Source organism: Schistocerca serialis, chromosome 2, assembly GCF_023864345.2.
Source record: "Schistocerca serialis cubense isolate TAMUIC-IGC-003099 chromosome 2, iqSchSeri2.2, whole genome shotgun sequence".
NCBI classification, from domain to species: Eukaryota; Metazoa; Arthropoda; class Insecta; order Orthoptera; family Acrididae; genus Schistocerca; species Schistocerca serialis.
Window position 1 is genome coordinate 1,108,689,097 of NC_064639.1, and position 26,583 is coordinate 1,108,715,679.

Consider the following 26,583-nt stretch of genomic DNA (forward strand, 5'->3'; position numbering starts at 1 on the left):
ACGTATTACTTTTATACAACAGAAACGTACTTTTTCCAACGGTATCCGAAAGCGCTTAAAAAGAGAAGGAATTTGTATAGCACTTTGTAATGCGCCAGCATGTTTTTTGTAAGCCGTATTTTGAGCAAGCTAGTTCATAAGCAGTTCTCTTCCTGTCATGAAAGAATTCCTTTCAAATCATTTCTTAACAACAAGCGCTACGCCCTACGCGGAAATACGAGGTACATTCAAGTTGTAAGGCCTCCGGTTTTTTTTTCTAATTAACTACTCACCCGAAATCGATGAAACTGGCGTTACTTCTCGACGTAATCGCCTTGCAGACGTACACATTTTTCACAACGCTGACGCCATGATTCCATGGCAGCGGCGAAGGCTTCTTTAGGAGTCTGTTTTGACCACTGGATAATCGCTGAGGCAATAGCAGGACGGCTGGTGAATGTGCGGCCACAGAGAGTGTCTTTCATTGTTGGAAAAAGCCAAAAGTAACTGGCGTTACTTCTCGACGTAATCGCCTTGCAGACGTACACATTTTTCACAACGCTGACGCCATGATTCCATGGCAGCGGCGAAGGCTTCTTTAGGAGTCTGTTTTGACCACTGGATAATCGCTGAGGCAATAGCAGGACGGCTGGTGAATGTGCGGCCACAGAGAGTGTCTTTCATTGTTGGAAAAAGCCAAAAGTCACTAGGAGCCAGGTCAGGTGAGTAGGGAGCATGAAGAATCACTTCAAAGTTGTTATCACGAAGAAACTGTTGCGTAACGTTAGCTCGATGTGCGGGTGCGTTGTCTTGGTGAAACAGCACACGCGCAGCCCTTCCCGGGCGTTTTTGTTGCAGTGCAGGAAGGAATTTGTTCTTCAAAACATTTTCGTAGGATGCACCTGTTACCGTAGTGCCCTTTGGAACGCAATGGGTAAGGATTACGCCCTCGCTGTCCCAGAACATGGACACCATCATTTTTTCACCACTGGCGGTTACCCGAAATTTTTTTGGTGGCAGTGAATCTGTGTGCTCCCATTGAGCTGACTGGCGCTTTGTTTCTGGATTGAAAAATGGCATCCACGTCTCATCCATTGCCACAATCGATGAAAAGAAAGTCCCATTCATGCTGTCGTTGCGCGTCAACATTGCTCGGCAACATGCCACACGGGCACCCATGTGGTCGTCCATCAGCATTCGTGGTACCCACCTGGATGACACTTTTCGCATTTTCAGGTCGTCATGCAGGATTGTGTGCACAGAACCCACAGAAATGCCAACTCTGGAGGCGATCTGTTCAACAGTCATTCGGCGATCCCCCAAAACAATTCTCTCCACTTTCTCGATCATGTCGTCAGACCGGCTTGTGCGAGCCAGAGGTTGTTTCAGTTTGTTGTCACACGATGTTCTGCCTTCATTAAACTGTCGCACCCGCGAACGCACTTTTGACACATCCATAACTCCATCACCACATGTCTCCTTCAACTGTCGATGAATTTCAATTGGTTTCACACCACGCAAATTCAGAAAACGAATGGATGCACGCTGTTCAAGTAAGGAAAACGTCGCCATTTTAAGTATTTAAAACAGTTCTCATTCTCGCCGCTGGCGGTAAAATTCCATCTGCCGTACGATGCTGCCATCTCTGGGACGTATTGACAATGAACGCTGCCTCATTTTAAAACAATGCGCATGTTTCTATCTCTTTCCAGTCCGGAGAAAAAAAATCGGAGGTCTTAGAACTTGAATGCACCTCGTAATCTTCGACGACCAACGTCCATAAGCGGTGAGATATTCTTGTACCCTTGATTACTGGCATATGACGTAGCAAGAGCCCGAGACCTTTTCCACAAGAAACAGGATCGAACTTTGATTTTCATATGTGCAGGTTTCCTCCAAACATCATGCAGGCCGGTAAATGCAGTTCGCCAGCTGTTCCCATAGGAACCTCATAGCATGCATAGTGATTTATTAAGATGTGATACGTCAACAGCTCGTGCTCTGATGGTTTTGGGTTTAATGGAAATCGAAGTTTATGGCAATTATTCTACAATTTTCTTAAGAATTCAAAAACTAAACATGACGAGACAGTCATGAAGAGAGTCATAAAGTGATGAAACTTCAATCTACTTGCAAATGGCTTTCCTTTCTTCCTTCAGTTTAATTTAATCATAACATACAGTATATATTAAGCCTACGTCTCAGGAACAGAAGGGAAACTGCTTTCCACCTGGAGAAGACGCAACGTTATGTAGTGCGCAAACTTTCTTTCACCTTTCATTAATTCGTCAGCTCTCATCTCTCCATCCATATTAACTATTTTGAGAAGGTTTATCGCAACTTAGTCTGGCGGTTTTGTCGCTGAAGATGACTTTTCATTTTCGAAGGAAAAATTTCGGTTTGTTCTTAAGAAAGAATATTTTATTTTAATTTAAATTTTCTTCACTCAGTATTTTTATTACAGAGAGCAGCCATCCCTCTGACCGAACAAGCTGAGCTACTGTGTTGGCGTGACGGAGCTAACCAAACACGACTGACAACCGGTCCTCACAGCTTTACTTCCGCCAGTACCTCTTCTCCTACCTTCCTAACTTCACAGAAGATCCCATGTGAAACTTGCAGGACTTCCGCCCCTGGAAGAAAGGATACTGCGGAGACGTGGCTGTGAGGACAGGTCGTGAGTGGTGTTTGGATAGGTCAGTCGATAGAGCACCCTCCCGCGAATGGCAAAGGTCCCGATTTCAGGTCGCGGTCGGGCATACAGTTTTAATCTGCCAGGATGTTGCACATCAGCGCACTCTCCGCTGCTGGGTGAAAATTTCATTCTGGAAACATTCCCCAGGCTGTGGCTAATATCCTTTCTTCCATGAGTGCTAGTCCTGCCAAGTTTCGCAGGAGACTTTCTGTGAAGCTTGTAAGGTAGGAGGCGAGGTACTGGCGGAAATAAAGCTGTGGGGACGGGTCGTGAGTTGTGAGTGGGTAGCTCAGTCGGTAAGGCACTTGCCCGTGAGAGGCAGAGGTCTCGAGACTCGGTCCGACACACAGTTTTAATCTGCCAGGAATTTTCAACCCAAGATGGTGTCTCCGACCAGTAATGTCATACGATCATCTCATTTCTCTGCGTCATATGTCATCCCTCTGATCCAAAGCTCTGTAGCGTCGTTGAACATCCCAGCATGGTTCCGTACACCAGCGTCTAGGATTCTTCAGCATGAAGCGTGCCGCTTAAGCAGCTACTCGACCGTAGAAAGTTTCACTCTCCCAACCACACACAACACAACGATGGCAATCTACGCCATCCTCGCGCAAGATTGGAAATCATCAAACATTACGTCACGCTTACAGACTGCACTCAGAGCGGCTGAGCCTTGGTTGGAGAAATGGCGTGTTAGAGTAAACGTTGACAAGTGCGAAGCCGTTCTGTTCACTAGAAGACCGAAGCAACTGCGCAAACACCGATACTGCAGACCAATAACTCTACATGCACGTCCAATACGTTTCCGCGACAAAGTCAAACACCTCGGTGTTTGGCTGGACTGGAAAGTACTCTGGGGGGACCACATACAACACATGACCCACCGAGCAAGCGCGAGGCTCAAACAGCTCTACCCTATGCTCCACGCCGGCCGCGGTGGCCGTGCGGTTCTGGCGCTGCAGTACGGAACCGCGGGACTGCTACGGTCGCAGGTTCGAATCCTGCCTCGGGCATGGGTGTGTGTCATGTCCTTAGGTTAGTTAGGTTTCAGTAGTTCTAAGTTCTCGGGGACTTATGACCTAAGATGTTGAGTCCCATAGTGCTCAGAGCCATTTGAACCATTTTTGAACCTATGCTCCACAGGTGTGGCACTCTGAACAGAAGGGTCTCGAGTTCCATGTACATGACACTTATCCGACCCCTGATTACGTACGCAGCTCCTGTCTGGGGATACGCTGCGCCCACACGCCTGCGCCGTCTACAGATCATACAAAACAAAGTACTCAAAATCATAAGCAATGCTCCACGATACACACGCACCGCGGACCTTCACCGGGAATACCGACTTGAGACTCTCACGGAGGTAATCCACAAATTCAACACAAGACTATACAGAAACTCCATACATTCGCAGAACCCGTTTATTCTGAATCTGGGGAACTACGACCACAACCATAGATGGAAACATAAAAGACCAAAAGACATACTTGTAAGGACCTAACATCTATGGCCAAGTACACGCAAACACAACGGTACAGGTGAGTCCTGGTTAATCAGATGCCATTACTGGATATCCAGCTGGAACACACTTGCCGAATAACTGGCACCACGCAGGAAAGCCGTGCCGTACACTGCATGCAGACAAGCTCCACACAACCCCCGCACAGTGAGATGATCTATGGCCGATCTCCCACTACTATATAACGATCTTGATTGTTCCAGCAATACAGCGGCTGCAGGAAACTGGGATACATCGCCATCGCTTGCCACGGTAGTGATGCATGATACCCATACTAACAAACCCAACCTTGCATGAACTATCGCAGCTAGTAAGCCACTACTGCTCTTACTACCCATCCCACTGTCGCAGAGGTTTTTTTCTCACGGCATGAGCCTTGGCACTTTTTTCCCTCTGCTCTTCAAATTGCTATCCTCATTCGCGTTTCGTCCACTACGTGTTAATGCGTAGTCTTACCCAGAGGCACGGATAACATCACAGCCCAGCATCCTGTGATCCACCTATTAGATAACTAACATGTTGACGGAGGTGACAGTAGAACTTTTGGTCTGGTTACCACGTTGGTGCGGGCGTGGAGGGTCCCCATCTCTATTTTTCCCAATGCAGTGAACTCTCACGATTGTAGAAGAAGATACCGTCACAGTGTAGTGCCTTCTGAAGTGGAGTTAGAGACGTTGATTTATTGGAACGATTTTTTAATCATTCCGTGATATCCAGACAACACAGTTTGGGAGTCGAGGATCGGTTTGAGTTACCCGCACTTCATCGTATTTCCAGTTCACTGTTAAGAAAGGGAACAACAAACTGGGTATCGTCAGGGAAACTGCAACCTGCTGCTCTGACCTGTCACACGGTGTCATTCAATCAGTTACTAATCTTGGAAGTCCGTTATTTCAATACATGTAGCAGTTCTGGATACCCGCATTCTCTCATTGCGACGGTGGGCTCTATGCGCATGTACGAGACATCGCTACGTAGACTAAACTTTTCGCACGTAGTGCAGACGGACAGTGACACTCGATAGTCGCTCTGTACTCACGTTGTGGATTCAAGCCCACGTACGGACACGGAGATGAAATTCCCGCAGTTTTCCTAAGGCCACAGGCAATACTGTCACGATTGCCCTCAACCGGTCCCATCTGGTTTCCTGTTCCCCATATGTGCAAACCATGCCAGCGATCCGTCTTTGTTGACCTGGCCCTCTAAAGGACGTTAAACCCGAATGTTCCTTCTTTTAATTATTCATTTTTTACTATCAGTGAGCAAACTCATTTGGACGGGGTGGGACTCAAATCAGCGTTCCGCTTTCCTGATTTATGGGTTGGGTTATTTGGGGAAGGAGACCAGACAGCGAGATCATCGGTCTTATCAGATTAGGGAAGGACGGGAAAGGAAGTCGGCCGTGCCCTTTGAAAGGAACCATCCCGGAATTTGCCTGGAGCGATTTAGGGAAATCACGGAAAACCTAAATCAGGATGGCCGGACGCGGGATTGAACCGTCGTCCTCCCGAGTGCGAGTCCAGTGTCTAACCACTGCGCCACCTCGCTCGGTCCCTGATTTATGTCTTGTGTGGTTTTACTGTTTACGTTAAGTAGTGAGTGTGGTCCGAGTCAGGGGAGCCACCTCGAATTCTGGTTCAAAATGGTTCAAGTGGCTTTGAGCAAAATGGGACTTAACATCTGTGGTCATCAGTCCCCTAGAACTTAGAACTAATTAAACCTAACTAACCTAAGGACATCACACACATCCATGCCCGAGGCAGGATTCGAACCTGCGACCGTAGCGGTCGCTCGGCTCCAGACCGTAGCGCCTAGAACCGCACGGCCACTCCGGCCGGCTCGAATTCTGGTGTCAGAACAAACTTCCCTCGACTAGACCCAGAAACAGGAAGAGACTTAGTGGCATGCAGTTTCCGACCTAGGGACTGTTGTCCGGCATGCTTGGTTAAAATATAAAACCTCTCCGCAGTATCCCACGGCGTGAGAGCACGTGGAGCCGTTATTGGTGAACAGTTCGGTGGAATGTTGTTCTGGACACAGCGACACTTTTGTTCAATCACAGAAGCAGGCTAAGACACTACACTATTTCATCGTCTTCTCTTCCACCCACAAGCGTCAGTAGCAACACGAACATAAAATTGCACTGCACAGAACTCAGTCATGGAGACGGACTCCCAATGCTTATGATGTCTAAGACTCGCTTCCCTGCATTACTTCAATCCAATGCCGGGGCCGGTTGCTGTGACCGAGCGGTTCTAGGCACTTCAGTCCGGAACCGCGCGACTGCTACGGTCGCAGGTTCGAATCCTGCCTCGGGCATGGATGTGTTTGATGTCCTTAGGCTAGTTAGGTTTAAGTAGTTCTAAGTTCTAGGGGACTGATGACCCCAAATGTTAAGTTCCATAGTACCCAGAGCCATTTGCACCAATGCCAGGATTTTTCACTTGAATGGCCTTGGTCAGTATCCATTCCCCATTGTCGTGGAAATAAATAACTGATCCGCATCAAATTATCTCTCTGCCGACAAAATGCTAAACTTTTCCACAGTAAGATATCGCTGAGACTTTCGTGGTCACCTTATTTATGTGCTGCCTGTTGCCCTTCTGCGGTTCTTCTGCCGAAGGGTTGGTCCTTTTCCCGACGTTTCCGGAACAGGTGGTTGATACGGTCAAAGTTTCATCCTCCCTTGCCGGTGGGTAACGTAGTGGAAGGCGTATAGTTGACAATACCAGCCGCTGTATATTTGAAGCCATTTCGACTATATTTTGACTTTGACTGTCCTAAGAAATATGTAAAGGTTTTTTAAATTACCGCTACCAGTCACAAACTTTGTCAACTAACGTATTACTTATTTATTTAGTGACATTTTTCGAGGTAAACCTCATCTTCAGGCTAAATGGCATTACAAAAACAACTTTAAAATAAGGCCATATTGACGTTACATAGTCTTTTCGTAAAGAAAAAGATGACCCCCAGCATTTACGAAAAGACTATGTAACGTCAGTATGGCCTTATTTTACAGTTGTTTTTGTAAAGCCATTTAGCCAGAAGATGAGTTTTATCTCGAAACATGTCACTAAATAATTAAGTAATACATTAGTTGACAAAGTTTGTGACTGGTAGCTGTAATTTAAAAAAAAAAAAAAAAAAAACCTTTAAGCTGTATATTTACTTCTTTACTCTGCAAGCCACCTTACATTGTATGGTGAAGGATACGGTGTTGTGGGCTTCCCGACCGTGGACTTTGCGACCTGTGACGTAATTGGCGTTTTCAACCACAAATACTTCAGCCGCAAGTTTTGCGAGCGTTTGGGCAATAACGTCACTTCATATTTTGTCCAGGCTTAGGACTGGCTATGAAAATTGTAGATACGCTTGTTTACATGTTTTTTTTATCTTTATTTACACTACTGGCCATTAAAATTGCTACACCATGAAGATGACGTGCTACAGACGCGAAATTTAACCGACAGGAAGAAGATGCTGTGATATGCAAATGATAAGCTTTTCAGAGCATTCACGCAAGGTTGGCGCCGGTGGCGACACCTACAACGCGCTGACATGAGGAAAGTTTCCAACCGATTTCTCATACACAAACAGCAGTTGACCGGCGTTGCCTGGTGAAACGTCGTTGTGATGCCTCGTGTAAGGAGGAGAAATGCGTACCATCATGTTTCCGACTTTGATTAAGGTCGGATTCTAGCCTATCGCGATTGCGGTTTATCGTATCGCGGTATTGCTGCTCGCGTTGGTCGAGATCCAATGGCTGTTAGCAGAATATGGAATAGGTGGGTTCAGGAGGGTAATACGGAACGCCGTGCTGGATCCCAACGGCCTCGTATCACTAGCAGTCGAGATGACAGGCATCTTATCCGCATTACTGTAACGGATCGTGCAGCCACGTCCCGATCCCTGAGTCAACAGATGGGGACGTTTGCAAGACAACAACCATCTGCACGAACAGATCGACGACGTTTGCAGCAGCATGGACAATCAGCTCGGAGACCATGGCTGCGGTTACCCTTGACGCTGCATCACAGACAGGAGCGCCTGCGATGGTGTACTCAACGACGAACCTGGGTGCACGAATGGCAAAACGTAATTTTTTCGGATGAATCCAGGTTCTGTTTACAGCATCATGATGGTCGCATCCGTGTTTGGCGACATCGCGGTGAAAGCACATTGGTAGCGTGTATTCGTCATCGCCATACTGGCGTATCACTCTGCGTGATGGAATGGGGTGCCATTGGTTATACGTCTCAGCCACCTCTTGTTCGCATTGTCGCCACTCTGAACAGTGGACGTAACATTTCAGATGTGTTACGACCCGTGGCTGTACCCTTCATTCGATGCCTGTGAAACCCTACATTTCAGCAGGATAATGCACGACCGCATGTTGCAGGTCCTGTACGGGCCTTTCTGGATACAGAAAATGTTCAATTGCTGCAGTGGCCAGCAAATTCTCCAGATCTCTCACCAATTGAAAACGTCTGGTCAATGGTAGCCGAGCAAATGGCTCGTCACAATACGACAGTCATTACTCTTGATGAACTGCGGTATCGTGTTGAGGTTGCATGGGCAGCTGTACCTGTACACGCCATCCAAGCTGTGTTTGACTCAATGTCCAGGCGTATCAAGGCCGTTATTACTGCCAGAGGTGGTTGTTATGGGTACTGATTTCTCAGGATCTATGCACCCAAATTGCGTGAAAATTTAATCACATGTCAGTTCTAGTATAATATATTTGTCCAATGAATACCCGTTTATCATCTGCATTTCTTCTTGGTGTAGCAATTTTAATGGCCAGTAGTGTATTTTTATATGTTTACCTCTCTACAACGTAACTGCAGCAAATGACTGAACATTTGTCTTATTTTCCGATTTTTAATTCTCTCTCAGTTTTAGTATACCACTCCACCCTCTCCATCTCTTTACACGCTACCCTGTTCCAGTCGCGAACGACGTGCTGGAACAACGTCTGTTGTTAAGCTAGCGTATGAACTCCAATATTTCTAATTGTACGAGGGCGTGGTTAAAAGTAATGCCCATAATTTTTTTTACGTGAAAGCTCATAAAGCTTTTCAAAGAAAACAAACGGTATTAGTATTCAGCTGGCCGGAGGGCCGAGCGGTTCTAGGCGCTACAGTTTGGAACCGCGCGACCGCTACGGTTGCAGGTTCGAATCCTGCCTCGGGCATGATGGGTGTGATGTCCTTAGGTTAGTTATGTTTAATTAGTTCTAAGTTCTAGGGGACTGATGACCTCAGAAGTTAAGTCCCACAGTGCTCAGAGCCATTTGAACCTTTTGTTGCAGAGGTCGCAGCGCTCGTGTGTGGTCTGGCATTGTCATGTTGAGGGAGAGCACGCCCCATGCATGAACGAACTCTTCGAATTCAAAAGTCGATTACAGCATGCTGTTCCTCACGCAGCGACACATTTATTTTATACGCCGCTACGCTACACGGTATAATTAGGAGCCGTCTAGCGGCAGAGGGTTGCAAATACGTAGACATGAAGAGCAAAGATGTAAAATGTTAATAACGTTTTTTTTTAATATATGACTACTGACATAAAAAAATCTGAGGCATATCTTTTCAGGATGCTCACGACTTATCTTGGAAGAAAGATTAAGGAAAGGAAAACCTACGTTTCTAGCATTTGTAGACTTAGAGAAAGCTTTTGACAATGTTGACTGGAATACTCTCTTTCAAATTCTGGAGGTGGCAGGGGAGCGAAAGGCTATTTACCATTTGTACAGAAAGCAGACGGCAGTTATAAGAGTCGAGGGACATGAAAGGGAAGCAGTGGTTGGGAAGGGAGTGTGACAGGGTTGTAGCCTCTCTCCGATGTTATTCAGTCTGTATATTGAGCACGCAGTAAAGGAAACAAAAGAAAAATTCGGAGTAGGAATTAAAATCCATGGAGATGAAATAAGAACTTTGAGGTTCGCCGATGACATTGTAATTCTGTCAGAGACAGCAAAGGACATGGAAAAGCAGTTGAAAGGAATGGACAGTGTCTTGAAAGGCGGATATGAGATGAACATGAACAAAAGCAAAACGAGGATAATGGAATGTAGTCGAATGAAGTCGGGTGATGCTGAGGGAATTAGATTAGGAAATAAGACACTTAAAGTAGTGAAGGAGTTTTGCTGTTTGGGGGGAAAAATAACTGATGTTGGTCGAAGTAGAGAGGATATAAAATGTAGACTGGCAATGGCAAGGAAAGCGTTTCTGAAGAAGAGAAATTTGTTAACATAGAGTATAGATTTAAGTGTCAGGAAGTCGTTTCTGAAAGTATTTTTATGGAGTGTAGCCATGTATGGAAGTGAAACATGGTCGATAAATAGTTTGGACAAGAAGAGAATAGAAGCTTTCGAAATGTGGTGCTACAGAAGAATGCTGAAGATTAGACGGGTAGATCACATAAGTAATGAGGAGGTATTGAATAGAATTGTGAGGAGGTATTGAATAGAATTGGGGAGAAGAGGAGTTTGTGACACAGATTGACAAGAAGAAGGGACCGGTTGGTAGGACATGTTCTGAGGCATCAAGGGATCACAAATTTAGCATTGGAGGGTAGCGTGGAGGTTTAAAATCGTAGAGGGAAACCAAGAGATGTATACATTAAGCAGATTCAGAAGGATGTAGGGTGCAGTAAGTACTAGGAGACGAAGCTGCTTGCACAGGATAGAGTAGCATGTAGAGCTGCATCAAACCAATCTCAGGACCGAAGACCACAACAACAACAACAACTCGTACGTTCAGAACCTTTCCACGAGATATATGTTGCAGAAAGCGATATGTTGTTTATTCGTCTAGTGTCTGTACCTGTAACTAGCCAAGGTCGTTATGTGAACGGTCGATTGATCGTAAATCAATCGCACTGTGTAAGGATTTTGGTTGGGTTTGTTTGCCTTTAGTTTGAAATACGGCAGGGAAGCCGTATTGCACCCAGAACGCAAACAGACCCAACCAAAACACTTACACAGCACGATAGATTTAGTACCAACTGGGGACTCATATAACGACCCTGGCTTGTTGCAGGACAGGTATAGACGCTGAAGCTGGCCAGGAGACTCACATGTGCCGAGCCCGGCAGTACTCCTCCTCCGAAGGACTGACACTCTTTATGATGACCTAAGCAATGACAACGATACTGAGCATTGCACGATATCCAAAATTATCAAATGGTTCAAATGGCTCTGAGCGCTATGGGACTTAGCATCTGAGGTCATCAGTCCCCTAGAACGTAGAACTACTTAAACCTAACTAACCCAAGAACATCACACACATCCATGCCCGAGGAAGGATTCGAACCTGCGACCGTATCGGTCTCGCGGTTTCAGACTGTAACGCCTAGAACTGCACGGCCACTCCGGCCGGCCGTCCTTCCGGACGGTTACTCCTAGGTACCTTACCGTTGGTGCAGTCGTTCCTATCTGACAACAGCATCGCCTGCGAGCAGCCCCATGGAGCTTCCGCCGTTAAGCATTACGTCGTATACACTAATGACCCCATGACAGTCTCTTGGGGTCTCGATAGATTACATTTACATCTGTCGATTTCGCATTGTTAAGACCCTTGTTAAGTTTTACCGCCGGCCGCGGTGGTCGAGCGGTTCTAGGCGCTTGAGTCCGGAACTGCGCGACTGCTACGGTCGTAGGATCGAATCCTGACTCGGACATGGATGTGTGTGATGTCGTTAGGTTTAAGTAGTTCTGAGTTCTAGGGGACTGATGACCTCATATGTTAAGTCCCATAGTGCTCAGAGCCATTTGAAACTCTTTTTTTTATATAGTTTTACGTGCTTTTAAGTCCTGAACGAAGACCCGTATCTGGTCCGATATTCGGTAAGCTCTTAACTAGGTAGTCGAAATTATATTGAATGTTTTCCGGATTTCAAGGGCACGGTGTCAACTGGGCGTCTTTCTGTACGGCTCTGTGGATTTAGTGGACGAGTTTTCAAAAGCAAACCAGAGACTGACTGACAACGTCACTTTCAGCCAAGTACGAGTAGAGCCATCTATAACGTATGTTTAAGAAAACTTAGGTAGCAAATATTGGTGAAGTGTTTATTAGAAATTTGTAACGGTCGAAGTACATATATTTTGGCGATTGTATTTTAACGTGACCTACTGACAAGGGAACCTCCCCATCGCACCCCCCTCAGATTTAGTTATAAGTTGGCACAGTGGATAGGCCTTGAAAAACTGAACATAGATAAATCGAGAAAACAGGAAGAAGTTGTGTGGAACTATGAAAAAAATAAGCAAAATATACAAACTGAGTAGTCCATGCGAAGATAGGCAACATCAAGGATATTCTGAGTTAAGGAGCGCCGTGGTCCCGTGGTTAGCGTAAGTAGCTGCGGAGCGAGAGGTCCTTGGTTCGAGTCTCCCCCTCGAGCGAAAAGTTTTTCTTTATTTTCGCAAAGTTATGATCTGTCCATTCGTTCATTGACTTCTCTGTTCACTGTAATAAGTTTAGTGTTTGTGTTTTTCGACCGCACCGCAAAACCGTGCGATTAGTAGACGAAAGGACGTGCCTCTCCAATGGGAACCGAAAACATTTGATCGCAAGGTCATAGGTCAACCGATTCCTCCACAGGAAAACACGTCTGATATATTCTATACGACACTGGTGACGGCATGTGCGTCACATGACAGGAATATGTTGTCGACCCACCTAACTTGTACACTTGGCGAATGGGTAAAAAGATTCTTCTACGTTGCCCGATTTAGGTTTTCTTGTGGATGTGATAATTACTCCCAAAAAAGTGATGAAAACATAAGAGTTTGTCACATAAACTGCAACAAATGAATCCAACAGTTTCACAGTCGGACACTTTTCCCTGCGCTGTGTCAAAACATGTTTTTAACGTTTTCAAATTTTTCCCTGTGTAGACCGTCAAATCCTGCATATGTGCAAGCAAATCTGAACATGTCCTGGAATTTTGGAGAGCGCAGTTGATTATGTGTGAGTGCCTGAACTTTGATAATTGTCTGAAAATAAAAAATTAAACTTTTCGCTCGAAGGAATATTTGAACCAAGGACCTCTCGTTTCGCAGCTGCTCACGCTAACCACAGGACCACGGCGCTCCTGGGCTCAGTGTATCCTTGATGTTGCCTATCTTGTGCATGGACTACTCAGTTTGTATATTTTGCTTATTTTTTCATAGTTCCACACAACTTCTTCCTGTTTTCTCGATCTATCTATGTTCAGTTTTTCAAGACCTATCCACTGTGGCAACATATAACTAAATCTGAGGGGGGGTGCGATGGGGAGGTTCCCTTGTGAGGCTGCACTCAAAGTCTTAACGACGACCATGTAAAATTGGCAATGTTGGTAGATAAACGTCACAATATCACTACAGAAGTCAGAATCAAATTATAATTTGATCCACACCCATCTAAAATTAGAGTCTCATTCTGACTTGTATAGTGATATTACCTAACGTCACTGTCTGATGCACGTTTTGTCAATTTTATGTGGTTGTTGTTAAGATAAGGCACTCTGAATGCAGCCTCAGGTCTGAAAATGAACCAGACGGATCGAAACTAGTCGTCAAAACACAATTAGGTGACAAACGTCGTGGGATAGTGATAAGCAAGTATACAGATGACGGTAGTGTCGCGTACACAAGGTATAAAAGGGCAGTGCATGGCGGAACTGTCATTTGTACTCAGGTGATTCTCGTAAAAAGGTTTCCGACGTGATTAGTGTCCGCACGACGGGAATCAACAGACTTTGAACGCGGAATGGTAATTTCATTTCGGAAATCGTTAGGGAATTCAATATTCCGAGATGCACAGTGTCAAGAGTGTACCGAGAATACCAAATTTCAGGCATTGCCTCTCACCACAGACAACACAGTGAGCGACGGCCTTCACTTAACGACCGAGAGCAGCAGCGGTGTTTGCGTAGAGTTGTCAGTGCTGGCAGACAACCAACACAGCGTGAAATAACCGCAGAAATTAGTGAGGGACGTATGACGAACGTATCTGTTAGGAAAGAGAAGCGAAATTTGGCGACAGTAGGCTGTGGCAGCAGACGAGTGACGCGAGTGGTTTTGATAATAGCACGAAATTACCTAGAGCACCTGTGCTGGGCTCGCGACCACATCGGTCGGACCCTAGACGACGCTGTGGCGTGGTCAGTCCCGATTTCAGTTGGTAGGGGCTGATTGGAGGTTTCGAGTGTGGCACAGACCCCACTAAGCTATGGAACCAGATTTAGCAGGGCACTGTGCAAGCTGGTCGTGGCACCATAATGATGCGGGCTGTGTTTACGTGGAATGGACTGTCTCCTCTGGTCCAACTGAACCAATCATAGACTGGAAATCTTATCGTCAATTTTTGAAGTCCCGTCTTCCTCAGTTGCGTGTAATATTACGGTATTTTGATAACTTTTACATATGGACCGTCTGACAGCAACTGAATAAAACCCAATTTTAGTGCCATACGCGTTTAGTCTTTATTTTCTGCAAGGCATCATCAGTGGCAGGTTGCGTGGACAATTTCTTACATATCACGCTCCTGTTGCATTTTTGGTGTTGTTCTTCTTCTTATGAACGCCAATTTGCGGTTTTTTCCACACTCCATAGCACCATGCACTGAACGCTTGCATTGAACATTGCATTGAAACAAGCGTTCAGTGCATAGCGCTATGGAATGTGGAAAAAACAGCAAATTGGCGTTCATAAGAAGAAGAACAACACAAAAATGCAACAGGAGCGTAATATGTAAGAAACTGTCCACGCAACCTGCCACTGATGATGCCTTGCAGAAAATAAAGGCGAAACGCGTATAGCACTAAAATTGTGTTTTATTCAGTTGCTGTCAGACGGTCCATATGTAAAAGTTATCAATATGTCGTAATGGAAATCTTATGTTTAGCTACTTGGAGATCATTTGCAGCAAACAAATGATGGAATTTTTATGGATTACAACGCGCCATGTCACCGGCCCACAATTGTTCGCGATTGGTTAGATCATTCTGGACAATTCAAGTGATCAAGTGATTGATCTGTCGACCTAGGTCCCCCCCCCCCCCCACCACCACGAATTCCATCGAATATCGATGGAACATAATCGAGAGGTCAGTTTTTGCACAAAATGCAAAACACTACCGGCTTGGACGCAGCATGACTCAGTTTTCTCCAGGGAACTTGCAAAGAGTTGTTGAGACCATACCACGTCGGGTGGCAGCACTACACCGAGCAAAAGAAAGTCCGACACGATATTAGGAGGTACCCCATGATTTTTGTCATCTCATTGTATTCTGTACACATACTGTAAGTACATTTTTGTTATTTGTCCTTCCTGATGTTGCACTGAGTGATGGCTAGTTCAATAGTGATAGTCACAGCTAGGAGGCAATAATCAAGTACCGTTCGAGCGAGTGTTTTATGGGGTTACCTCCTACGCGGGAGACCTACACTGCCTGAGGACTGACCCGCTGGCTGTGGCGCGACGACGGGAAGACGCATCGGCGTACAGCGGCGCCTCACCTGCCGGCGCCGGCCGCCGTGGTCTGCTGGACGCGGGCAGCCCTCCGCCGCTCGGCTCGCACTGGGCCGCGCGGAGCGCCGGCCGCGCCAGGCACGCGAAACCCGACGCGTCCGTCGGCTGGCGCGAGAGCGTCGTGCCATTCGCACGGTCGCAGCTTCCGCGCTGTCGCGAGCGTCTTGCGTCAGCGCCAGCCCCTTCCTCTGTCTGTGGCCAGTGGTACACAAGCACACGGTCGCTCATTCTGCAAACTTTCTCGATTTTGTTATTTGAGGAAATAACAACAGCCCACTTTTCCGATAGTTTCATTTATGCTAAGAGCCGTATTAGGCTTTCACCCGTCTTCCGGCACCATAATCTATACTATTGTGTAAAAACAAGTCGTTGGTTGCTCTCGCAAAGTGTTAGGCTATATATTTTTAGTATATCCAATATTAATATACAAATGGGAAGCCTCCCCCCCCCCTTCCCCTATGAACCACTGATCTGCCCGTAGGTGGGGACACTTGCGCGCCTCAGCCACACACGTGGCCGTACCGTATGTCCAACCACAACGGAGGGGTATCTGTTGACGGGCCAGACAAATGTGTGTTCCTGAAGAGGCGCAGCAGATTTTCAGTACTTGCGGGTGCAGCAGTCTGGATGATTGACTGATCTCGCCTTGTACCATCAACCAAAACGGCCTTGCTGTGCTCTTACTGTGAACGGCTGAAAGCAAGGGAAAGCTACAGCTGTAATTTTTTCCGAGGGCATTCAGCTCAACTGTATGGTTAAATGCTGATGGCATCCTCTAGGGTAAAATACGAGGCGTGCTTTTTAAGTACGTACCGTTTTGAAATTTAAAAAATACGTGCTAAGATATCTCAATAATTTGTTTTCACATGAGAGCCTGTACCTTAATCTACGCACTGACGCCATTACGGTCTGATTGTTCCTTGTTTACGTTGTGTACTGAGTGTTTAAGATGCCTTCGACAATCGTGAGTCCCGCCGACTGTGAAGTACGGGCTGTTATACGATTTCTTAGTGCTAAAGGCCTAAAAGCGATCGATTTGCATCGTGAGATCTGTGCAGTTTACGGAGAAAACATTATGAGTGATGGAATGGTAAGAAAGTGGGTGCGAGCCGTACAAATATGCATGATGAACAACGGAGTGGGCGTCCTTCGGTCGTTAATGAAAGTTTGGTGCAGGAAGTGGAGAATAAGGTGAGAGAAAACAGACGCTTTACGATTTCCTCCTTGCGGGATGACTTTCCTAATGTTTCTCGTAGTGTTTTGTATCGCATTATGACCGAGCACTTCAATTACCGTAAATTGTGCGCACGTTGGGTACCGAAAATGTTGACGGATGTGCACAAAACCAAACGTTTAGACATGCATTGACTTTCCTTGAGCGGTACCACAATGACGGTGATGATTTCTTAAGCCAAATTGTTACGGGCGATGAAACATGGGTGGTCTTCGTCGCACCAGAATCAAAGCAACAGTCCATGGAAGCTGAGCAAGGGCATCGTTTTGCTGCAAGACAATGCCCGTCCGCAAGTGGCGAATCAGACCAAAGATCCCATCACATCTTTTCGATGGGAAACTCTAGATAATCCTCCGTACAGCCCCGATCTCGCGCTCAGTGACTACCATCTGTTCCTGCTCTTGAAGAAACACCTGGGTGGTCAGCGTCTTCAAGACGATGACGAAGCCAAAACAGTGGTGATGCAGTGGTTAACAAGTCAGGCGGCAGACTTCTATGAGGAGGGTATTCAAAAACTGGTACAACGTTATGAAAAGTGCCTCAATATTGACGGAAATTATGTAGAAAAGTAGATTAAGGTACAGGCTTTCATGTAAAAATAAAATTATTGAGATATCTCAACACGTCTTTTTTTAATTTCAAAACGGTACTTACTTAAAAAACACGCCTCGTATTTCGGAGGTGAAATCGTCACCCATCCGAACCCCTGGGGATTCGGGGGGAGTGGGGGGGGCGGACTTTTCAAGAGGACGTCGTTATCAGGAGAAACTGGCGTTCTACGGATCGGAGCATGGAATGTCAGATCCCTTAATCGCGCAGTAAGTTTAGAATATTTTAGAGCGGGAATGGATAGGTTAAAGTTAGATGAGGAGCGCCGGAATAAAAACCGATAAATCCGCATTTGCTGTTAATACAGAAAGTAACAAATGGCGATCCCTAAATGGTTCCACAAGCTATAAACAGAAGGAACACACCATAAAACACTTGACGTCGCGTTGTGCTGAAAATTATTTTGTGGCAGCATGTATTATTACTCCCGTATCTCCCCCCTACAGCTCAAACACGCGAACGCAGCAAAAGTGAATATATCGAGTTTTGTTCCGGCGCTCCTCAGATATAGTGACAATAAGTGAAGTTCGGTGGCGGGAAGAACAGGACTTCTGGTTAGGGGTTATGAACTGTTGATTAAAACTGAAGAAACTGCAAAAAGGCGGGATTTTAAGGAGTCGGGAATTCGATAAACTGAAACAACCAGAGGTTGTAGAGAAGTTCAAAGGGAGTATATGTTCTTGAGGGCAATATTATGGAGATGTAAGAGGATGCAGATGAAGACGAGAAGGGACTTAGGATACTGCGTAAGGAATTTGACAAAGCACTGAAAGACTTAAGTCGAAACAAGGGCCTGGGAGTACACAACATTCCCTTACAGCTACTGATAGCGTTGGGACAGCCAGCCATGATAAAACTCTTCCATCTGGTGAGCAAGATGTACCAGACAGGCGAAATATCCTCAGACTTCAAGAAGAAAATAATAATTCCAATTCCAAAGAAAGCATGCGTCGCAGATATGAAAATGATCAACTACCAGTTTAATAAGTCACGGTTGCAAAATACTACACAAATTCTTTACAGAAGAATGGAAAAACTGGTAGAGACCGACCTCGGGGAACATCAGTTTGGATTTCGGAGAAATGTAGGAACACACGAATCAGTACTGAATTTACGAATTCTCATAGAAGACAGGTTAAGGAAAGGCAAACCAAGTTTATACCAGCTGTAGACTTAGAAAAAAGCTTTTGACGATGTTAACTGGAATACTCCCTTTCAAATTCTAAAGGTGGCACGGAAAATACAGGAAGCGAAGGGCATTTGCCGATGATATTCAATATATATTTTGAGCAAGCAATAAACGAAACAAAAGAAAAATTTGGAGTAGGAATTAAAGTTCAAAGAGAAGAAATAAAAACTCTGAAGTTTCCCGTTGACATTGTAGTTCTGCCACAGTCGGCAAATCACATGCAAGAGCAGTTGAACGGAATGGATAGTGACTTAAAAAGAGAATATAAGATGAACATTAGCAAAAGCAAAACGAGGATAATGGAATGTAGTCGAACTGAATCAGGCGATTTTGAGGGAATTAAATGAGGAAAAGAGCCACTTAAAGCAGTACATGAGTTTTGCTATTTGGGAAGCAATCTGGTGATCGTCGAAGACGGCAAGAAAAGCGTTTCTGAAGAAGGGAAATTTGTTAATGTCGAGTATGGATTTGAGTGTCAGGAAGTCCTTTCTGAAAGTATTTGTGTGGAGTGTAGCCATGTATGGAAGTGAAACATGAACGATAAACAGAATAGACAAGAAGAGAACAGAAACTTTTGAAATGTGTTGCTACAGAAGAATGCTGAAGATTAGATGGGTAGATCACATAACTAATGAGGAGGTACTGAATAGAATTGGTTAAAAGAGAAACTTGTGGTACAACCCGATTAGAAGAACGGATCGATTGGTAGGACACATTCTCAGGCAGCAAAGGAACACCTATTTAGTACTGGAGAGAAGCGTGGGGGGAAAAATCGTAGCGGGACACCAAGAGATGAATACAGTAAGCGGATTCGGAAGGATGTAGATTGCAGTAGTTACTCGGAGATGAGGAGGCTTGCACAGGATAGAGTAGCTTGGAGAGTTGCATCAAACCAGTCTTTGGACTGAAGACCACAACTACACAACATAAACGGGTAAAGTTGTTGCTAAAAATCTCGGAAAATTCCTGATCGATTTACTACAGATTTGTACACGGTACTCTAATTAACATCTGGGCGGACATGGGCTATATATTTTTCATACATGTAATATACACACATCATAAAAAGTTGTGCATCACGTCGGTTCCGAGAGTTCCGGAACATGTACAGAAAATTGGAATAGTGATCAACATAAACATCATTTCCGCCCTTTTTACTGCTCATGGAGGAGGAGGAGGAGATTAGTGTTTAACGTCCCGTCGACAACGAGGTCATTAGAGACGGAGCGCAAGCTCGGGTGAGGGAAGGATGGGAAAGGAAATCGGCCGTGCCCTTTCAAAGGAACCATCCCGGCATTTGCCTGAAGCGATCTAGGGAAATCACGGAAAACCTAAATCAGGATGGCCGGAGACGGGATTGAACCGTCGTCCTCCCGAATGCGAGTCCAGTGTGCTAACCACTGCGCCACCTCGCTCGGTCTACTGCTCATGAAAACCACACATTGCATTTTGTACCACCATACAGCGAGACCTTCATAGGTGGTGGTCCAGATTGCTGTACTCACCGGTACCTCTAATACCCAGTAGCACGTCCTCTTGCATTGATGCAAGCCTGTATTCGTCGTGGCATACTATCCCCAAGTTCATCAAGGCATTGCTGGTGCAGATTGTTCCACTCTTCAACGCCGATTCGGCGTAGATTTCTCAGAGCGGTTGGTGGTCACGTTGTCCATAAACAGCCCTTTTCAAACTATCCCAGGCATGTTCGATATGGTTCATGTCTGGAGAATAAGCTGGCCACTCTAGTCGAGCGATGTCGTTATTCTGAAGGAAGTCATTCACAAGATGTGCACGATGGGACGCGAAATGTCGTCCATGAACACAAATGCCTCGCCAATATGTTGCCGATGTGGTTGCACCATCGGTCGGAGGATGACATTCACGTATCGAACAGCCGTTACGGCACCTTTCATGACCACCAGCGGCGTACGTCGACCCCACATAATGCCACCCCCAAAACAGCAGGGAACCTCCATCTTGCTGCATTCGCTGGACAGTGTGTCTAAGGCGTTCAGCCTGACTGGGTTGCCTCCGAACACGTCTCCGACGATTGTCTGGTTGAACGCATAAGCGAAACTCATCGCTGAAGAGAACGTGATGCCAACAGGGACTGTACAACTAGTCCTTAATAGTGTAGCCATGTGGCAAAAACTTTCTGTCGAAATTTCATTTCTTGGATACACCGAGAAGATAATATGTAGTCTTTTTTACCTGTTGTTCCTGTTAATTGTTTATTTCCACTCCGGTAGTCTGAATCTATGGATTTTGGTAATGCAGCTCGTGGTCGTGCGGTAGCGTTCTTGCTTCCCACGCCCGGGTTCCCGGCTTCGATTCCCGGCGGCGTCAGGGATTTTCTCTGCCTCGTGATGACTGGGTGTCTTGTGATGTCCTTAGGTTAGTTAGGTTTAAGTAGTTCTAAGTTCTAGGGGACTAATGACCATAGATGTTAAGTCCCATAGTGCTCAGAGCCATTTGAACCATTTGATTTTGGTAATAACAATAACAATGCTTATCATTCGCACACCCAGTCAACGAACATAAACAAACAGCGATTGGCGTTCGCCCGTTCGTGTTTATTCGGCTCAGCTCGTATAGCCAGTCCCTTTTTGTCTGCAGGCAAGTTTTGTATTTCTAGATGCGACGGGGATTCCCCTGGCAGAGAAATCATGTACACTATGCACGCATTAAAAAATTAACTTACGATTCGTTTAGAAATCAACTTAGAGAATGTCTTCAAGATACTGGCAGAAGTACAGCTGTGAGGAGCGGGCGTGAGTTGTGCTTCGGTAGCTCAGTTGGTAGAGCACTTGCCCCGGGAAGGCAAAGGTCCCGAGTTCGAGTCTCGGTCGGGCACACAGTTTTAATCTGCCAGGAAGTTTCGTATCAGCGCACACTCCGCTGCAGAGTGAAAATCTCATTCTGGAAACATCCCCCAGGCTGTGGCTAAGCCATGTCTCCGCAGTATCCTTTCTTTCAGGAGTGCTAGTTCTGCAAGGTTCGCAGGAGAGCTTCTGTAAAGTTTGGAAGGTAGGAGACGAGATACTGGCAGAAGTAAAGCTGTGAGGACCGGACGTGAGTCGTGCTTCGGTAGCTCAGTTGGTAGAGGACTTGCCCGCGAAAGGCAAAGGTCCCGAGTCCGAGTCTCGGTCGGGCCCACAGTTTAAATCTGCCAGGAAGTTTCATACCTTCAAAAATGTTCAAAAACCAATAGGGATGCATTTCAAAATCATATGAATAATCGATAAACCGGCGCTTTGTAAAAAAAAAGGTTATTTTTATTCAAGAATATGAATTTGGCGCCACCTGAAACTGCCGCCCAAGGCAGATACCCCAATTCCCCCCCCCCCCCCCTCCCAGATCCGAGCCATATATGCACGTGACACTCGGAAAATGCCAACAAAATCAGCACACAAGCTCAATGGTTTTCACCAATGACGCTCGAAGGGAATTCTGAAGGTCAACCATCGTGATCACGTTTCAAATGGTAAAGTACTGGGAGAAGTGATCCACACAGCCTGCGTAAAACCTTTGCTGAAAGAGACCGATGCTTGCGGGGCATGTTCTACGCTTCAAAAATGGAAGCATCCCCAAATCAGCACTGTTGAGGAAACAAACGGATGGGTACAGAAGTAGACGAAGACATCTAACACCTGAAAACGAACTTTTGCAAAGGATCTTCAGTGCAGCACATGAACTGGGAGGAAGCTGAAAACTGGCAGCTGATCGAATTCGCTGGAGGAAACATGTTGTCCGATATGCCCCTAGCCATGGAGGAAATAACCAAGTATCTGAGCTCACTAAATTCTGAATCTATGTGTATGATTCCAATGTTTACTAGAATACGACGGTGGGGATAAGAATATTCTAATATGTACGACATTTTGATGCTACTCCACAATCAGTGAGTTGTCTAAGCCTCAGCACAGATTCTTGTTGCATCATAGAATCAACATTTTTCGTTAAAACTGCGTGTTCCTACAGTGCCCTCAGAACGTGTATACATAAACGTACTTGTAAGTAATCTTCGGGTTCTCGGTCATCATTTTCCCAGCAGTCTCCAAACGCTGTTAGCATCCAACGGTATAGTAACGTGCGCTGATGAGCCAAAACATTATGACCACCTCCTTAATAGCTTGGCAGTACATCTTTCGAACGAAATACGTCACTAGATGTCTACCCATAGGAGATGTAATTCTCGTAAACACCAGGCCACTGATTTCATACTCGTTGATGGCGCCCAATAGCGGCCCAGATGGGTTCCATACGGTTTGCATCAGGCGAACTTGTTCGTCGAGACATCAACGTGAGTTCACTATATTGCTCCTCAAACCACTGTAGCACGGTTCTGGCTCCGAGACATGGACAGTTATACTACTGCTGAAATATGACATCACGGTCGGGGAAGACATCAAGCATAAAAGGATGCAGGTGGTTCCTCAACTGTCAGCGTGTCTTCGATTACTACCACAGGTCCCATTCAAGCGCAGGAGAATGTCTCCCATAGCATAACACTGCTCCGGTCGAATGCCGATGTGCCCGTGCCCACTGTAATCGCAGCTGGCGATGTCATTGGGTCAACGTGTGAACACTAAGGGATGGTCGGCTGCGGAGCTCCATGTTCAACACTGTACGATGAACACTGTGCTCCGAAACACTTGTGCTCTTTTGGCCGAAATGCCACAGATCACCATCTGTCCTACTGTACATAGCATACAAATCTCCGATCCCCACATTCTGCGAAGAGTCGTGGACGTCTGACCATTTAGCGCCTAGTGGTAGTTTCACTGTCGTTCTACCTCTTTCCGCAGATGGCCACGACAGTAGCACGTGAACATTCGACTAGCTTCGCCGTTTTCGGGATACTCGTTCACAGGCTTTGCGTAATAACAATAATCTGTCCTTTGACGAAGTCGCTTATCCCAGTGGATTTCCCCATTTGCAGCCTATATCTTCGATAGGGTGATCGTCATCCCTCTCTGCTGCACTTACTTACATTTCATAGCGCGTCACAAGTGCGGAACGCCACCAGGCGGTATCCAACCTCGCGATGGTCATTGGTCATAATGTTTTGGCTTATCAGCGTATAGAATACGGTACGAATTGATCAACAGTGCCAACATCCTTATATAGCTCCCTGCACTGCTAAACTGATGCCCTTGGTAATTAAAAGGCCAGGAGAAGCCGAAAGCACAATTATCTGACTGTATTCCGATGTGCTACTCAGCATGACATGGAACGCTCAACCAATATATGGCTCTGAGCACTATGGGACTTAACATCTATGGTCATCAGTCCCCTAGAACTTAGAACTACTTAAACCTAACCTAAGGACATCACACAACACCAGTCATCACGAGACAGAGAAGCTCCCAGACCCCGCCGGGAATCGAACCCGGGTCAACCAATAAATGTATGTCACTAAGTACCACTTATATGTTTGCATCTCAATATCACTGTTTCTACACGTATGGTTGCAATACTCAAATTTGTTCTTGTATACTGTTCCAATGTTCTAACTAGATGGTACTTTTTAAACCTGCACAAATATTCATTTCTCTATCCGTAGCTACTGAAACAATTCTTATAGGACATACAAAATAACATTTTATTACTAATTTAGATGCATAGTCGTTATATGGATTGAACTGGGAATATCCCAAATGAGCACCAACAGCCATTTATGATTTCCTATTGTATTAACAGTAGGCTTTTTATGGTATACTATTTCTGTGTATACTGTGCTACAGTTTCGTCTTGTTTACTCGGTTCAGTATAATGTGGATGTGAAATTTGTTTTATGTCAGAATCTGTCCTTTGTTAAGCCTATGTAATTTCGTACCAGGGTACGACTTAAACTAACGTGATTCGTATTCGCCAGACGAACTGTAGTACATTTCCATTATGGAGATGGCTGTATGGGCACGCTCCGAGAGCCAATAAATTAAAAAAAACAAGGAAAGTAAAAATAGAAAACCATTTTTCGGGGGGTTAACGCTCCGCAGCATTTGGTATCAGGGAAAGGAAGAAGTGGCCGCCATGAAACTGCAATATTTTATTTATTCGGCGACTGGTTCAATAGCGTCGACGAGAAGACGAGAATACCAGCGAAATTAGTCACTGAATAAAGGGAATAAATATAGTCATACTGCGGCTTACCGGTGTACCTATTCGAACAGCTTACTACACTGGGAGATGAGCAAGAGCCCGATCGAATCGGTGTATCACATTAACGACAGTTGGTCAGATACGTCGGCCATCGGAGATTGCCACTTTTAGGTGGTTTTCCACTCTAGTTGAGGCACGTGTTGGGCTGATCCCCAATCTCCATCTCAAAAAATGTGGTACATAAAAGGTCAAATACGATCACACACAACACAGTTTACACAGTTCTCAGACTAATGGGGCACACGACTCACTTCCCACAAGTTAACTGTCGAGTCTTTGGATAGGAACGGCATCTGGCCGCACAACTGACATAAAGCAAATTTGCCAACTCGGAAAAATAGAGGACTCAATTGAGACGGGAAAAATGCTAGGAAAGAGAAAGATATTGCTGTTTCTTGGCAATCATGTCTTCCTTTTTTAAATCAGCTGTTACAGATAACACTGGTGTGTGTCTGTGTACGTATTCATTTATTTACAGACCGTATTCACAAAGGGAAGGAACGAAGGCGCCTTGGGGTTTTATGAGCCGTCCGCCGACGAGGGCGGCGATCGCGAGTTAGGGCGGCATCGCGTTACCCTATTTTCTTTTTTTCATGTAACAGTTGGCTGTGAACCTGTTAACTGTTACGGCTAGGCTGTGTGCTGCTCGGCAGAGCATTTAGAACTTCTGACACATTAAAAGGAGGCCCGAAACTGCAACGCAGGTTTCTATTAATGAAACAAAAACCGCTAAGAAAAAGTGGAAGCAGTCGAAATGTCCGTTGGGGAAGGACGATAAAAATTAAATGTACAGAAAGAAATGCGAAATGCGAAGACATTAAAAACAACAGACGAGGATAAGCCACAATAAAAACGTCCAGTATAAAATGTGAACCCATTGCCAACACATCAAGAAGTAGTCAACGCCACTTTTTAAAATATTCCGGTTGTTATGCCGTGGCCGCATCAGCTTCTTAATGAAACCCGACGTTTCGTCCCCATCTGCGGAGGACGTCTTAAAGCGGCGTTGTACCTTTTTTGAAGGTTCGAAACACGCCCTGGTTCGCTGCTGACTTAGCAAGTAGTCAACTGCGAAACAGGCTGTGTTTCGAATCTTCAAAAAAGCTACAAACACCTTTTAAGATGACCTCCGAAGGGGTGGACAAAACGTTGGGGCTCATTAAGAAATTCGTCCGACCACGGCATAACAGCCCGAAATATTCAGTAAGTGTGACATTTCTGGCCTTTCAAGTTTACATTTTACTATGGCTATCCCGTAATTGGAATGAGAAGCATACAGAGATGAGAAGACGGGATGGTGTGTAAGATCTCACCAAAGTATCCGATAAACTGATGACATTATTTTTTAAATATAAGGTGCCGCAGGTATCAAAAGGCTCCAGCCATACTTCGGTACTTCCCAATAAGTCATCTAAAGCGAAATATCTGTGCATGCCCCTTCAAATACGTGACCTTGAGGACTGTTGCTTGTGATCCGAAGGAACACAAAATCTTAGTTTCTCGTTACCGATGGAAAACCTCTATACAAGAAGGAGGAAAAGAATTTGATTGACACATACAGTGCATCACAAAAGTATTCGACCACCCTCATTGTTCTTGAAATGTGAAGATCTTTTCGAACATTTGAGGCCCACGAGAAGCAATTGCCGGTCCATTCTGCAGTGTGAA

General features: G+C 45.5%; 1 protein-coding gene and 1 non-coding gene across 3 annotated transcripts in view; one reads left to right on the top strand and one right to left on the bottom strand.

Annotated features, from left to right (window-relative positions):
* LOC126458565 (coiled-coil domain-containing protein 39) overlaps nucleotides 1-15,739 on the bottom strand; it is a 502,134-nt gene extending 486,395 nt beyond the window's left edge. Inside the window, exon 1 of one of the 2 annotated variants that reach the window (XM_050095693.1) lies at nucleotides 15,614-15,739. The gene's annotated coding sequence lies outside the window, so the exon portion shown is untranslated. The remainder of the gene's footprint in view (nucleotides 1-15,613) is intronic. The other variant, XM_050095694.1, reaches the window with a different exon arrangement.
* A 5,790-nt stretch (nucleotides 15,740-21,529) lies between these two features.
* Trnap-ggg (transfer RNA proline (anticodon GGG)) lies at nucleotides 21,530-21,604 on the top strand. Its single transcript has one exon. It is a non-coding gene; the product is annotated as a tRNA-Pro (tRNA).
* Nucleotides 21,605-26,583: the final 4,979 nt, after the last annotated feature.